We start from the raw sequence: 13919 nt of genomic DNA on the forward strand, positions 1-13919 counted from the left end.
CGGTGGCACTTTGTGGGGGGTCCCCAGGGTCGGCATCATTTGGTTTCCTCCTGGGCTTGACGGGCTCCGCACAGTTGGGAGAGTGGATGCCCGTTCCTGAGAGAGACGTGGGAGAAGAGAGCTGGCGGAGTCTCGCATGTAGTGCGCAAACGCAACTCGGATCCTATTTTCCCCGTTACGATTCTGCACCCCCAATTCCAGTGTGTGGGTTTTCCCCACATCCAAGCAATTCTTGGGACACCCTCTGGGTTTCCTACAATTCAGCTCGATTCTGACACTGTCTACCTGGGACGGCATCAGATCCACGGGTCCAGGGCTCAGTCCTACAAGACCGCCCCTCACTCCCAACTTCAGGTGACGATCTCCCGTCCAGGCTGCTGCCTGTGCTTCTGACCCAGGAGCTACAGAGCATGGGGACGAGATTTCACATATGGAGGTATATGGGGTAACTATTCGAGTTCAAAACTGATTTGAAGGGCCGGCCCGGTGGCCCAGGGGTTAAGCGCGCACGTACCGCTTCCGCGGCCCAGGGTTTGCCGGTTCGGATCCCGGGTGCGGACATGGCACTGCTTGGCAAGCCATGCTGTGGTAGGCATCCCACACATAAAGTAGAGGAAGATGGGCATGGATGTTAGCTCAGGGCCAGTCTTCCTCAGTAAAAAGAGGAGGATTGGCAGCAGTTAGCTCAGGGCTAATCTTCCTCAAAAAAAAAAAAAAAAAAAAAAGATTCGACTTGAACCAAAAAACCTGACTTATGACCTATCAAACATATATTGTGTGTCTGCTTAACCTTTAAAGTAAAGAATGCCTCTCTTAAGATAAGAATGCAGACTGCCCCTCCTACGCCCTGTTGGTAATGCCCGGGTTAGTCCCTTTCCCGGCATCAGGGTCAGGTTGACCTGCTTGCAACTGAACACCTCTTTGAAACTTTGATGGAAATGTATCCTGGGTGTGTTCAATGTATGTTCTTTGTCCTAAAAGGATAGAAGACTGCACTGAAACCCATGCTTTTCGGAGTGCCTTCTAAGGCCTTCCCGGATTATAATCCTCACTCTGGCTCATCATAAACTCACCCCAATTTGACTTATAGGTTGGTCACGGATTATTTGCATCTACAGTAGCTTCCCATGATCCCCTCCTTGGGTTTGATTAATTTACTAGAACGGCTTGCAGAACTCAGAGAGACATTTTACTTACTAGATTATTGGTTTATTACAAAGGATGTAACTCAGGAATAGCCAGGTGGAAGAGCCGCATAGGACAAGGGATGTGGGAAGGGACACGGGGCTCCCGTGCTCCCTCTGGGCACACCACTCTGCCCACATCCCCACGTGCTCATCAACCCGGAAGCCCCCTGAACCCTGGCCTTTGGGTTTTTATGGAATTCATTACAGGAGCATGATTGATTAAACCATCAGCCACTGGCACGGGAGATACCGGCTTGTGCGTGAGTCAGATAAATCAACCTCCAGCCCCTTCCCCCCCACCCGCACCCCCGGAGGTCAGGGGTGGACTGAGAGTTCCTCTAATCACATCGTTGGTTCCCCTGGCAACCAGCCCCTCCCTAGAGGACCTGGGGGATTTCTAAAAGTCATCTCATTAACATAACAAGGGACCCCTTTTTTGATTTCTTCACTTAGGGTATTCCGAGGGTTTTAGGAGCTCTGTGCCAGAAACGGGGAGGAAGACCAAATATGTTTCTTATTGTAAATCACGGTGTCACATTATCACACTCTGATGCTCCCGCTCTTGACTGCTTGGCACCCCCAAGTGGAAGCCTGCACTGCCCTGTGCAGACTCACACTCAATCTTTCCCTGGGGTGGGCAGCCGGAGGGGGCAGATAGCTGGGTTCTGCCTGAGTCCCACCCCTGGAGCCACCTTCCTCTCCAAGCCCATCCTTCTCCCACTTCTTTCTTTCTTTCTTTTTTTTGGTGAGGAAGATTGGTCCTGAGCTAACATCTGTTGCCAATCTTCCTCTTTTTGTTTGAGGAAGATGGTCCCTAAGCTAACATCCGTGCCAGTCTGCCTCTTCTTTGTATATGAGACACCACACAACATGGCTTGATGAGTGGTATGTAGGTCTGTTCCCAGGATCCAAACCTGTGAACCCTGGGCTGCTGAAGTGGAGCACTCGAACTTAACCACTATGCCACCAGGCTCCCACTTCTGGTCTCCGGGGCCTCCAACATCTGAGTCTTTCAGGGTCTCCACTGAGAAATCAGGTTGCCACTTAGCTTCTCCACAGCCAGCTCCAAACCAGGCCGTCCCAGGTCTGCAAACGCAGGTGGGGCCCACATTCCAGTCTGGGCGCTGCTGTCTCCTCTCCCATTCTCTGCCGTCTCGTAGGTTTGTGCCTTCAAAAAATCTATTTGCTGTTGTCTTAGCAGGTTTTGGGAGGGGATGAAAGTAAAGGGATGTGTTTACTCTGCCATCTCTCCTCCAAATTTCTGGTAAGTTTTACCAAAATAGTATGTTCACACATGGAAAACCTTTGTAATCAACATATGGCAATAAAGTCATGAGACTGATGCGGCTTGTGAAATCTGCGTTTTTACTTCATAAACATTCATTACTTAAGGAGATTTTTAAATGACCATTGTGTGACAGACAGAGTCAATGGCCTGTTTACCATCTAGTTCCCTTCTTCTTTATGCAGTATTCTCATTCCACCTCAGGCAGCAATGTGCAGCCAGCATGCTGGATTGTCCAGCCTGCCATGTGGCTAGAGGTGGCTTGTGACACAGTGCTGGCCCATGAGACATGAGTCGCTATGGGTTTCTGGGAAAGTTTTTCCATCCTTTCTTCCCTGTTGTTTCCTTCTCCCCCTTTTTTTTTTTTTAGGAAGATTTAGCCCTGAGCTAACACTTGCCAATCCTCCACTTTTTCCTGAGGAAGACTGGCCCTGAGCTAACATCCGTGGCCATCTTCCTCTACTTTATATGTGGGATGCCTACCACAGCATAGCTTGCCACTCAGTGCCATGTCCACACCCGGGTTCCGAACTGGTGAACCCTGGGCCGCGGAAGCGGAACATGCGCACTTAACCTCTGTGCCACCGGGCCGGCCCCTCCTTCTCCATTTTGAGTGGAATGTAGAAGCGATGGCTGGAGCTGTGGCAGTCATCTTTTACCCTGAGGGAAAGGCCAAAATAAGTTTCTTAAACTAATGCCAGGACTACTTGCCTCGGGACTGCTTTTTGTATGAAGAAAAAATAACTCCTAATTAGTTTAAACGTTGGTTTAGGTAGGTTGCCCCTTTCAGCCCTAAATGAATCCCTTGGCGAGATTTTTGGTGTATGGAAGGCAATGTGGAAGTGTGCCCCAGAGTCTGACTGGATTAATATGTTGCCATAACCATCTGTTTCCCTGAAGTCAGATGCTCTCGAGTACTGAGTGTGGAGGTGACCCTGGCAGTCCTAGGGAGCCCAGAAGGATGCTCTACGGCTTGCAGGGTCTTCAGTAGCCCAGAAACACCCCAAAGGACAATGTTTTCCCAGAAAAAGAGTGTGGCGATCGGAAGTTGCAGTGCCCTCTGTATCCTCGTGAGAAGTTAGTATTCTGCAGTGCTGACCTGACGGGGGTGCGTTGAGGTCATTCCCTAAGCCGGAGTAACCGGATGCTGAAATGCCCCTCCAGTGATGGTGGGATCAACAGCGCCTCACGGAGAAGATCTCTCTGTTCTGCAGGTTCAAGTGCAATTTACTGAGGGGGCAACTATTTTACACTGGGAGGCAAGTCCTTATTTCAGGAGAAAAAAAGGAAGTTGCACCAAAAGAAAGCTAATGTACAGGGTTTAAAGAAAAACGAAATTCTGGATAGTCTTGGACAGCATTCAAATTTAATTTCCTATACCACCTACCACACACACCTCATGATGGCCGAGCTCGTTCGTCATCACAAAACACTTCACTATGTTTCATAATTTTTATTTATTAAAGCAAAGGGGTTTGAAACACGTTTCATAAAATTTTTCGTCAGAAAGAACGATGAAAGCTTTTACGGTTTTAAAGCGTGGCTCTGCAAAGAATCGAGCCAGGTGACAGAATTATTATCTGTCAGCTCAGACTGGGTGACAAAGGAACGCAGGCGGGGCGGCTTAAACATCAGAAATTCGTTCTCTCTCAGTCCTGGAGGCCAAGGGCTGGATCCTCCGGAGGCCTCTCCTGCACGTGTAGACGCCGTCTCCTCTGTGTCCTCATAGGTTGTCCCTCAGTGTGTGTCTGTGTCCTCATAGGTCATCCCTCAGTGCGTGTCTGTGTCCTCATAGGTTGTCCCTCAGTGTGTCTGTGTCCTCATAGGTCGTCCCTCAGTGCGTGTCTGTGTCCTCATAGGTCGTCCCTCAGTGCGCGTCTGTGTCCTCATAGGTCGTCCCTCAGTGCGCGTCTGTGTCCTCATAGGTCGTCCCTCAGTGCGCGTCTGTGTCCTCATAGGTCGTCCCTCAGTGCGCGTCTGTGTCCTCATAGGTCGTCCCTCAGTGCGTGTCTGTGTCCTCATAGGTCGTCCCTCAGTGTGTGTCTGTGTCCTCATAGGTCGTCCCTCAGTGCGTGTCTGTGTCCTCATAGGTCGTCCCTCAGTGCGTGTCTGTGTCCTCGTCACCTCTTCTTATAAGGACACCAGTCACACAGGATTAGGATACACACATACGACCTCATTTAACTTTAACCAGGTCTTTAAAGACCCTTCGTCCAAAAGCAGTCACACGCTGAGGTGCTGGGCGTTAGGACCGCAGCATCTCAGCCCGTAGCAGCCCCCTCCGGTCACACTGGACGACCCAGAGGCGATCATGCAGTGGGCATCGTGTTTGCACATGTGTTTCCATGTGAGAGACCCAAATTCAAGCGTGCCACGGCCCGCGGTGTACCCCAGCAGGGCACGCTCACGGTGGGCGCCCAGGCTCCAGGTGTAAAAATGGCTTAATCAGTGTTGATGACTCAGTTAGCATTTTTATAACCTTAGAGCTGGGAGACATGTCACAGTCACGTTTCTCATTTCGCAAAGGGCAATTCTGGGTGCAGAGAGGGTAGAGGCTTTCCTCCTCCAGCTCACTCAGCGCCCAGGCTCCATGCTCCCAGCCCCCCTCCACCCCCCAGGTCTTTCCTCAGGCGTCACCCCGAGGAGGCATTGAGCTTCCAGACTCAGCCAACTGACCGTCGACACCCCTGTATGAGGTCTCCCAGATAGTGGAGAACAGACGCTCTGCCAGCCCCCGTGGTCTCTCCTTCACCCTGAGACTCAACGTAGAGATGCGGTTTCACGGGGACACACGAACGAGTCCGGTGTGACAGGATGCACACGCAAACACAGCGCCAGGAGACTCCCCCAGCAACCACGGTCTCCAGTTTCAAAGGCCATCTGGGCCACGTGCCCTCCCACCCCACGACCTCTTCCCACCTCCCTTTAAACTATCCACAAAGAGGAAGACAATTCAGATCATCGATAAAAAGGAACATTTCTGCACAGCCGTCCGTCCATCCTCCATTCCCTCATTTATCTATTCTGGTGCTTTCGGAGGCAGGTGTGGCATGCAACTTACAGGGGGGCTGGCGTGGAGACGGATGGGGGCGCTGCTTTACAGACGGTGCAAAGGGGAGGAGTCTCAGGAGAGGCAACAAGTGCGGGGGCACTTGGAGGGGAAGAGCCCGCTGTGCAAAGAGAAGGGGCCAGGACTTCCTAGGTTGGGTGGAGAGCATGTCCAGAGGCCCAGACAGAGGAGGGCACAGGCCGAAACAGCTTCTCCGGGGCACATGAGGGTGAGGCGGGTGGAGAAGCGGGTTTTACTCTCCGTCTGATGGGAAAACACTGGAGGGGTCTAAGCTAATACGTTGCTGTGATCTGCTTCACTGTTTTAAAGGACTCATTCTGACTGCCATTTTAAGAAGCTGTGAGAGTGAAAGCTGGGAGGAGCCCTGGAGACAGAGGGGCACAGACCCTGTTCTGGAGGTGTGACCATCAGGACCTGCCCGTGTTGGCCGTGTTAGGTGAGGTGGATGCGCTGGGGTTCCTGCCTGCTACCTGGGCACGTGGCAGTCAGACAGATGGAGTGGACAAGACTGAGGGCCCGCCGTTTGGAGCGGGCAGTGAGCATCTGCGATGGGTGCGTCTTGTTTGGTGGGGATCTCGGTACAGCGGGAGGCACACCCTGGCTGCTGACCAGACGTTCGGGTGCATGGGCCCAGGCTGTGGCATCCTGCTGGGGTGATATGGGGCTCAGTCACGGGAACTGCCCCAGAGACAGCTGTCCAGAGGCCTGGGCCAGGTGTCCCCGTGCGGTGGAGTGTACACAGTGACAGCATCTTAAAGCCGTGGTTCCCATGCACGGTCTTGGCTCCCTTTGCATCCTTCGTGCCTCCCCAAGCCTGGTCCCACTCGCTTCCTTCTCTGCTCCAGTGACCAGAATCAGTCTGTGGTGTTGGCAAACAAACCGGCTAACTGTATCAGTTTTCTGTGGCTGCTGTAACAGATGACCTCAAACTGGGTGGCTTGAAAGAACCAACATTTATCCTCCCACAATTCTGGAGGCCAGAAGTCTGAAATCAAGGTGCTGGGGGGCCGGGCTCCCTCAGAAGCTGTAGGGGAGGACCTGTTCTTGGTCCTGTCCAGCTCCTGGAGGCTGTGGACACTCCCTGACTTGTGGGCACCTTACTCTAGTCTCAGGGCTTGTCTTGCCGTGGCCTCCTCCTCTTCTGCCTGTGTGTCTCTTCTAAGGACACTTGTCATTGCATTTAGGGCACACTGGTATTCCAGGAAGATCTCATCTCAAGATCCTTAACTTTATTACACGTGCCAAGACCCTTTTGTCCAAATAAGGTCACATTCACAGGTTCCAGGAATATGACATGGACACTCTTTTGGGCAGCCACCACCACTCGACCCACAAGAGCTGAACTTTGGACATGTTAAGTGTGCGATGCATGTGGCGATGACGTAGTGAGCAAGTGGAAATACACGTCTGCACCGAAGGGGACAGTTCATCAGCTCAGGAGCGGAATTTAAAGAAGTGGAGAGGGATGGGCTCACCCCAGGGGCAGGGTCGACGGCGATGGGGCCTGAGCAGCTGCTGCCAGTCCGGCAGGGCTCCAGCTGTGTATTGCAGGGTAACGCATTACTGCAAAACACAAGACGACAATTTGCTATTATTAGCTTTCCTGATGCTGAGGGTCAGGAATGTGGATGGGGCTGAAGGGCGGCTTCATCCGCTCCACCATGTCTGGCGCCTCAGCCGGGAGAACGCAAATGGCTGGCAGTTGGCCAGGCCTCTCCTCTGTCCACACCATCTCTGCACACGGCTAACTTGAGCTGCCCACAATATGGCCGCCTCCAGGGGGTCAGACCACACAGATGGTGGCTCGGGGCTCTGAGACATCAAGGCAGAAGCTGCCAGTCTTCGTAAGCCCTGCGCCTGTAACTGTAATTTCCACCATTCTTGATGGACCAAAGCCAGCCTAGAGTTGGGAGGAGAGGCTGGCCCCTCCCAATACAGAAGGGTGCAGGAGTGTTTGCTGCCATCGTTATTCCGCCTTATGCAGATTGAGGGAGCGTGAGGAAGCCTGTCCCGGCTTCACCTCACAACAAAATCTGAGACGAGACTCTGCAACCCCTGCTAATCTTCTTCCTGCAGTCTGGCCCGTCTGACACTGGGTGGTCTGCCTGTACCAACGGGGGAGCGGGTGTTGGGGCAGAGTCTTCCTCTTCTGCACCTGCACCTTCTCTTCGAATCTGTCTGTATCCATTCAGAGGCAGGAACCCCAGAGAATCCCATAGCAAGGTGTGTGTGTGTGTGTGTGTGTGTGTGTGTATGTGGTGTCAGTGTGATGGTGTATGTGGTGTGTGTGTATGTGATGTATATGGTGTGCATGTGTTGTGGTATATGTGGTGTCAGTGTGATGGTGTGTGTGTGTATGTTGTGTGTGTGTGTATGTGGTGTGTGTGTGTTTGTGGTGTGTGTGGTGTCAGTGTGATGGTGTGTGTGTGTATGTGGTGTGTGTGTGTTTGTGGTGTCAGTGTGATGGCGTGCATGTGTATGTGGTGTGTGTGTGTTTGTGGTGTATGTGGTGTCAGTGTGATGGTGTGTGTGTGTTTGTGGTATGTTTGTGTTTGTGGTGTATGTGGTGTCAGTGTGATGGTGTGTGTGTGTGTATGTGGTGTGTGTGTGTTTGTGGTGTATGTGGTGTCAGTGTGATGGCGTGCATGTGTGTGTGGTGTGTGTGTGTTTGTGGTGTATGTGGTGTCAGTGTGATGGTGTGTGTGTGTTTGTGGTATGTTTGTGTTTGCGGTGTATGTGGTGTCAGTGTGATGGCGTGCATGTGTATGTGGTGTGTGTGTGGTGTATGTGGTGTCAGTGTGATGGCGTGCATGTGTATGTGGTGTGTGTGTGTTTGTGGTGTATGTGGTGTCAGTGTGATGGTGTGTGTGTGTTTGTGGTATGTTTGTGTTTGTGGTGTATGTGGTGTCAGTGTGATGGTGTGTGTGTGTGTATGTGGTGTGTGTGTGTTTGTGGTGTATGTGGTGTCAGTGTGATGGCGTGCATGTGTGTGTGGTGTGTGTGTGTTTGTGGTGTATGTGGTGTCAGTGTGATGGTGTGTGTGTGTTTGTGGTATGTTTGTGTTTGCGGTGTATGTGGTGTCAGTGTGATGGCGTGCATGTGTATGTGGTGTGTGTGTGGTGTATGTGGTGTCAGTGTGATGGCGTGCATGTGTATGTGGTGTGTGTGTGTTTGTGGTGTATGTGGTGTCAGTGTGATGGTGTGTGTGTGTATATTGTGTGAGTGTGTATGTGGTGTGTTTGTGTTTGTGGTGTGTGTGGCGTCAGTGTGATGGTGTGTGTGTGTGATGCACGCAGCCGTGTGAGCAGCCTTATGACTCCGTCTCTGGACACAGGAGGTGCTGGGTGCCAGGTTGTCTCTTTTTTGGGAGGACTGATGAGTCGTTTGAACGTGGAATACTTGGGTAACACGTGGTGTTTTCACCTTGTGTCTGTTTTCTGCCTTTGGATGGAAATGGCATCGTGTGGATGACACCTCTTCAGCGTGTCAGAACTTCTGCAGCTGATGTCTTTGTTTCGAAGGAGTTATACTGAGGGTGGTCGGTGGGGCTGGGGTCTCTCTTAGAGCGTGAGTTAGAGTCAGACAGGCCCGGGTTCATGTGCCGGCTCCACTCCCGGCTGCTCCACATTTGGACGGGTCCTTGGCCTCATTGAGCTGGGTTTTGTCAGCCATAAAATGGGGGTGATAAACTGAAAATTCTTTCCTTTCACATATGAAAGTGCCGTGAATTAACAGGGAAATGCACAGGCAATTCCTTGTCACTTCCACCTGGGCTCGCTTCTCGTTTGTAAAATATGTGTCTATCCAGTTGGATCTGCATCCTGAGCTGAGGTCCGGGTGGAACTGAAGGCTGACGGCACAGGAGGAGCAGAAGCTGAGCTCAGAAGGGAGGTTGGCTGCGGTAAAATCGTCGACTCCACCAAGTGCAAGCTCACCAGATGGAAACTGGATTGCCTCCAGGGGCCGGAGGGTCCTGGGCCACGGGGCGCTTGGGCAGACTGGGGTGGTTGGTCCCCCTAAGGGCAAAAACCCTGGCAAGTTCCTCCGTCTCTTCTCCAAACCTTCCTTATCTTGTCAGGTAGTGAGGGTGCGGGCGTGGGTCCCCTATGGACTGAATGCGTGCCCCCAAATTCACATGGTGGAGCCTAACCCCCGTGGAAAGGTGTTTGGAGGTGAGCCCTTGGGAGGGCATTGGGCTCAGATGACGTCCTGAGGGTGGGGCCCTGTGAGGGGATTAATGCCCTGATGAGAAGAGCCACCACAGAGCTTGCTCCCTCTCTCCACCACATGAGGGCATGGCGAGAAGGCGGCATCTGCAAGCCTGAGAAATCCCTCCTCTGACCCCGGCACGCTGGCTCCAGACTGAGGCGTCAACATCTGCGGTGTAAGCCACCCGCCCGGCCTGTGGTGTTTTGTTACTGCAGCTCAAGCTGCCAAGGCAGGTCCTGAAGCTGCTGGGAGGAGCTGGGGAGGAGCCGACCCCAGGAGGCGGGCGCTTCTGGGCCCCATGAAGCCTGGGACTCACACCCTTCTGGGCATTTCCACAGCTGCTCGGCTTGCCCTCCACCAGCACGGCCACCTCTCCTGGCTTCCCCAGCCTGGCTCTTGGCGTTTCCTGTATGGCCCTGGGCTCCCTGGGTGGACGTTTGCCAGCGCATTGCGTGTTGCATCGGGAGTGGGTTAGAGCAGTTGGCTGCTGTCATCTCCCACCTGTCATTGAGCAAGTGGTGGACACTTAGATGCTGGCATCCAGCATGACTGTCCCCAGGCACTAAGTCCCAGGGAAGCCAGCACGGCTCCCCGTCTCCCCATGTGGGCCGGGCCAGGAGCTGCATAATGTTTTCAATGCCCATTTTGGCCAAGGACAATCACCTTGGTGCCGTTGGAAAGGTCCTCCTTCATTGTGCACAGCTCGGGAGCTGACAAAATGGAATCAGGGAACTTGAGCCACTTTAGGTAATGGTCATTCACCATAGTAAAAGGTCTCTCCAACAAATAAAATACTTCATAAAAATTGGCTTGATGGAAGATTTTGGATTCCAATCAGGATTCAGATGAAATGTTACAATCTGTTTGTCAGACTATGATTTTGGAGACATTGAAAGAGAAACTTCAAAAATATTTTGATTTGCTTCATTTGGGACTTTCTAAATATTTAATGTTTAAAATCTTTCAGATTATTGATTCAAAATGATGTTTATTTCTGACAACTTATGTTTGGTTCATATTTGCCATCTATAAACATTCAACAAAAGCAGTCCCATGTGGCATTTAGTACTGTTTGTAATTACTATGATTGTTTTTTCTTAGAATTCTAGCGTTGAAGTCACAGGAGGATGGTGTGAAGCTCCTCAAAGAAAGGCCGATGTAATGCGAAGGGCATGAAGGCTCAGAGGCGATCCCAGGAGGTGTGCACACTTCTCACTCCCACCGGGACGACCTCTAACAGCTTCTGCTGAATTTATTGTGAGGATACGGAGGAAAATGGCTCTCACTTAAGTCTCGGTATTCCAGCCAGCCCGGCCGCTGAGGCTAACAGCATCTCAGAGTGCAGACAACATGCTGATGCTCACGGGTCCCCCTTAGCAACAGGGTTGCCATGGAAACACATTGTAACTCGCTGAGAGGAAGCAAAAGCAGGAGGAGTTCGCAGGAATTTCTCATTGAAATAATTACAGTAGTTCTCAGTGTGTTTAAGGAATGAGTGCACCCTGACTTTTTTTTTTTAATTGTCCTTTTCAAAGCGTGTTTGTGACCGTCTTGCATCCAAAGAGTTTAACTCAAATGCTTACTGTTTTAAATTGAAATAATTTTGTGTTTTTTAAAAACCATGGTAGGGAAGCACTTGGTGGTCAATGATTCCTTTTAGGATACAGAGTGTCATGTGTATTTAAATGTTTGTCGAGACATGGAAATGCCGTGGAGGGTTCTGGTTACGTATATGAGAGGCAGGAAGGACGTGTGCGAAACCCGTTTTTATAATGATTCTTTAGAGACTTGATATGATTTTGTTTTACTAGAATGACTATGTGTCACTCACGCTTTTGCATATTATTTACAATGAATTATCACTTTTGGGGGTTGAATCGTATCAGGACTGTAACCAGTACTGAGCCTTCTGAATATCTGCTCATTAGGGAAATTTTAGGGCTGCTATGAGAGATTTTGTTTCTATTTAGAAACCATTAGGTGTTTCTCTGAATCAGAACTAAAAGAATAATAAAATGCTCTTTAGTAAATTGCTCCTAAAGATTATCTGTAATGAGATTTAAAAAACCTGATTTTTATTTTAAAAAGTAGCCTTTTATTCTGGTGAAAATAGATGTGTTCCTGGTAGAACTTTCAGAAGTTATATAATAGCACAAAGACAAATATAAAGATTCCCCAGAAATCTTGCCTCTGAGAGATACTCATGATCAAGGTTTGGCAGCCTTCCTGGAAGTCCTTATTTTTAGGCATCTGTGTTGTTTTTCGTTTTAGTGATTGCGGTCAGGACAGTATTCAGGAGACGTGCATTCAACACACAAAGCAAAAACGCTAAGTTCTTCAGCTGCGAAGAAAGAGCAAAGCACAAACCGTGCAGGTTATCTGAGGTACAGAGAGGTTAATTCTTAACTCGAGAAAGACGGTACAGAAATTAATTACAGTGCTCACTATGGAAACACTGTTTTAAAATTGATGCTGGCTGTTCCATCAATTTCTGAAGGCGAGTTTCCAGCGACCCGGCCTCTGGAGAGGTGGGTGCAGGATGAGTAGCTCTCAGGCCAGCCGAGGTGGGTTCCCTGCTCTGCTTCCCTGGGCAGCCCCGAGCTAGGAGCCCAGACACATCTCCATTCTTGCTTATTGAGTCATAATTTTCTTGTATTTTGATATAAGCATGTCCAGATTTCTCTAAGGCACAGGACCTTCGAACCAATAAATTATACTGACAGTAATGAGTGAAACCTCTGACAATGTAACCCCCTGAAATAGTAACATTGTTTGCGTACTGTGCAGAAAACACACTTAAATCTCCATCTGCCCACATTCAGGTGTCCCGGGACGGGGACTTCCGGTCACTGTATTAACCACAGCACCTCTTTAGCTGAGCTGAGGACCGTGAGCGTGAGCACCCTGGAGGTCGAGGGTCCTGTGTCCACCAGCTTCTGGGAGCTTCCACAGGCACTGTCATCAGGATTCAGAATACAGAGACCTCATCCTGGAAACCAAAGCCTGGGCTGGAGTCCAGACCTGCAAATCAGGTCGTGATGGAATTCTCCCTAGATTAATCGTGGCTGGATTCCTCTCTCTTCAGAGAGACTTGGGAAGCTGGTCGTGTCACTAAGGACATGTTGTAGGAGCAGGAAGTCAGTGGAACACAGCTCTAGGCAGCAGAGAAAGCCCTTGAGGCAGTTTACTCTTCCTCCAGGTTTACCAGCACCAGGGAAAGGGAGGAATTTTTTAAAACACTTTTTTATTGTGGTAAAATGTACGTAACACAAAATTTGCCATTTTAGCTATTTCTAAGCGTACAATTAAGTGGCAGTAGGTACATTCACAATGTTATGCGCTCATTACCACCATCCACTTCCAGAATGTTTGTTCTCATCCCAAACATAACCTCCAACCCATTCAACACTCACTCCCCCTTCCCCTCCCCCAGCCCCTGGCACCCATCATCCTGCCGTCTGTCTCTATGACCTTGACTCCTCTAGGTCCCTCACGTGTGTGGAATCACACAGTATTTGTCCTGTTACGACTGGCTTACTTCACTGAGCACAGTGTCCTCAAGGCTCATCCATGTGTAGCAGGTGCTAAAATTTCCTTCCTTTTTGAAGCTGAATAATATTGCCCTGTATGTATATACCACACGTTGGTTACCCCTTCATCCATCGATGGACATTAGGGTTGTCCCCACCTTTCGCCTACTGTGAATAATGCTACTATGAACATGAGTGTGCAAATATCGCCTTGGGACTCAGCTTTCAATTCTTTTGGGTCTACACCCGGAAGTGTTATTGCTGCATCCTATCGTAATTCTGTTTAGTTTTTTGAGGAACTGCCTTCTTATTTCCACTGCATTTTACATTCCCACTAGCAATGTGCGAGGGTTTCAATTTCTCTACATCCTCCCCAACACTTGTTATTTTCCTTTCTTTTATTTATTAGTAGCCTTCCTAAAGGGTATGAAGGAGGGAGGAAATGCATTAAGAGGAGGTAGCAGGAGTTGGGGCAGAGAACCAATCACCAAGGTGGCTTCGCCCACAGGACAGCTCTCACTCCTGCTGGAAACTGTGCTCACTGGCGGCACTGAGAGCCCTGCTCTGAGGACGCGGGTCACCTCCCTCCCACCCTCGGCCTCCCCAGGGACGGTCTGGCCACCTTCTCTTGGAGAGCG

Source organism: Equus przewalskii, chromosome 22 (genome assembly GCF_037783145.1).
Source record: "Equus przewalskii isolate Varuska chromosome 22, EquPr2, whole genome shotgun sequence".
NCBI classification, from domain to species: Eukaryota; Metazoa; Chordata; class Mammalia; order Perissodactyla; family Equidae; genus Equus; species Equus przewalskii.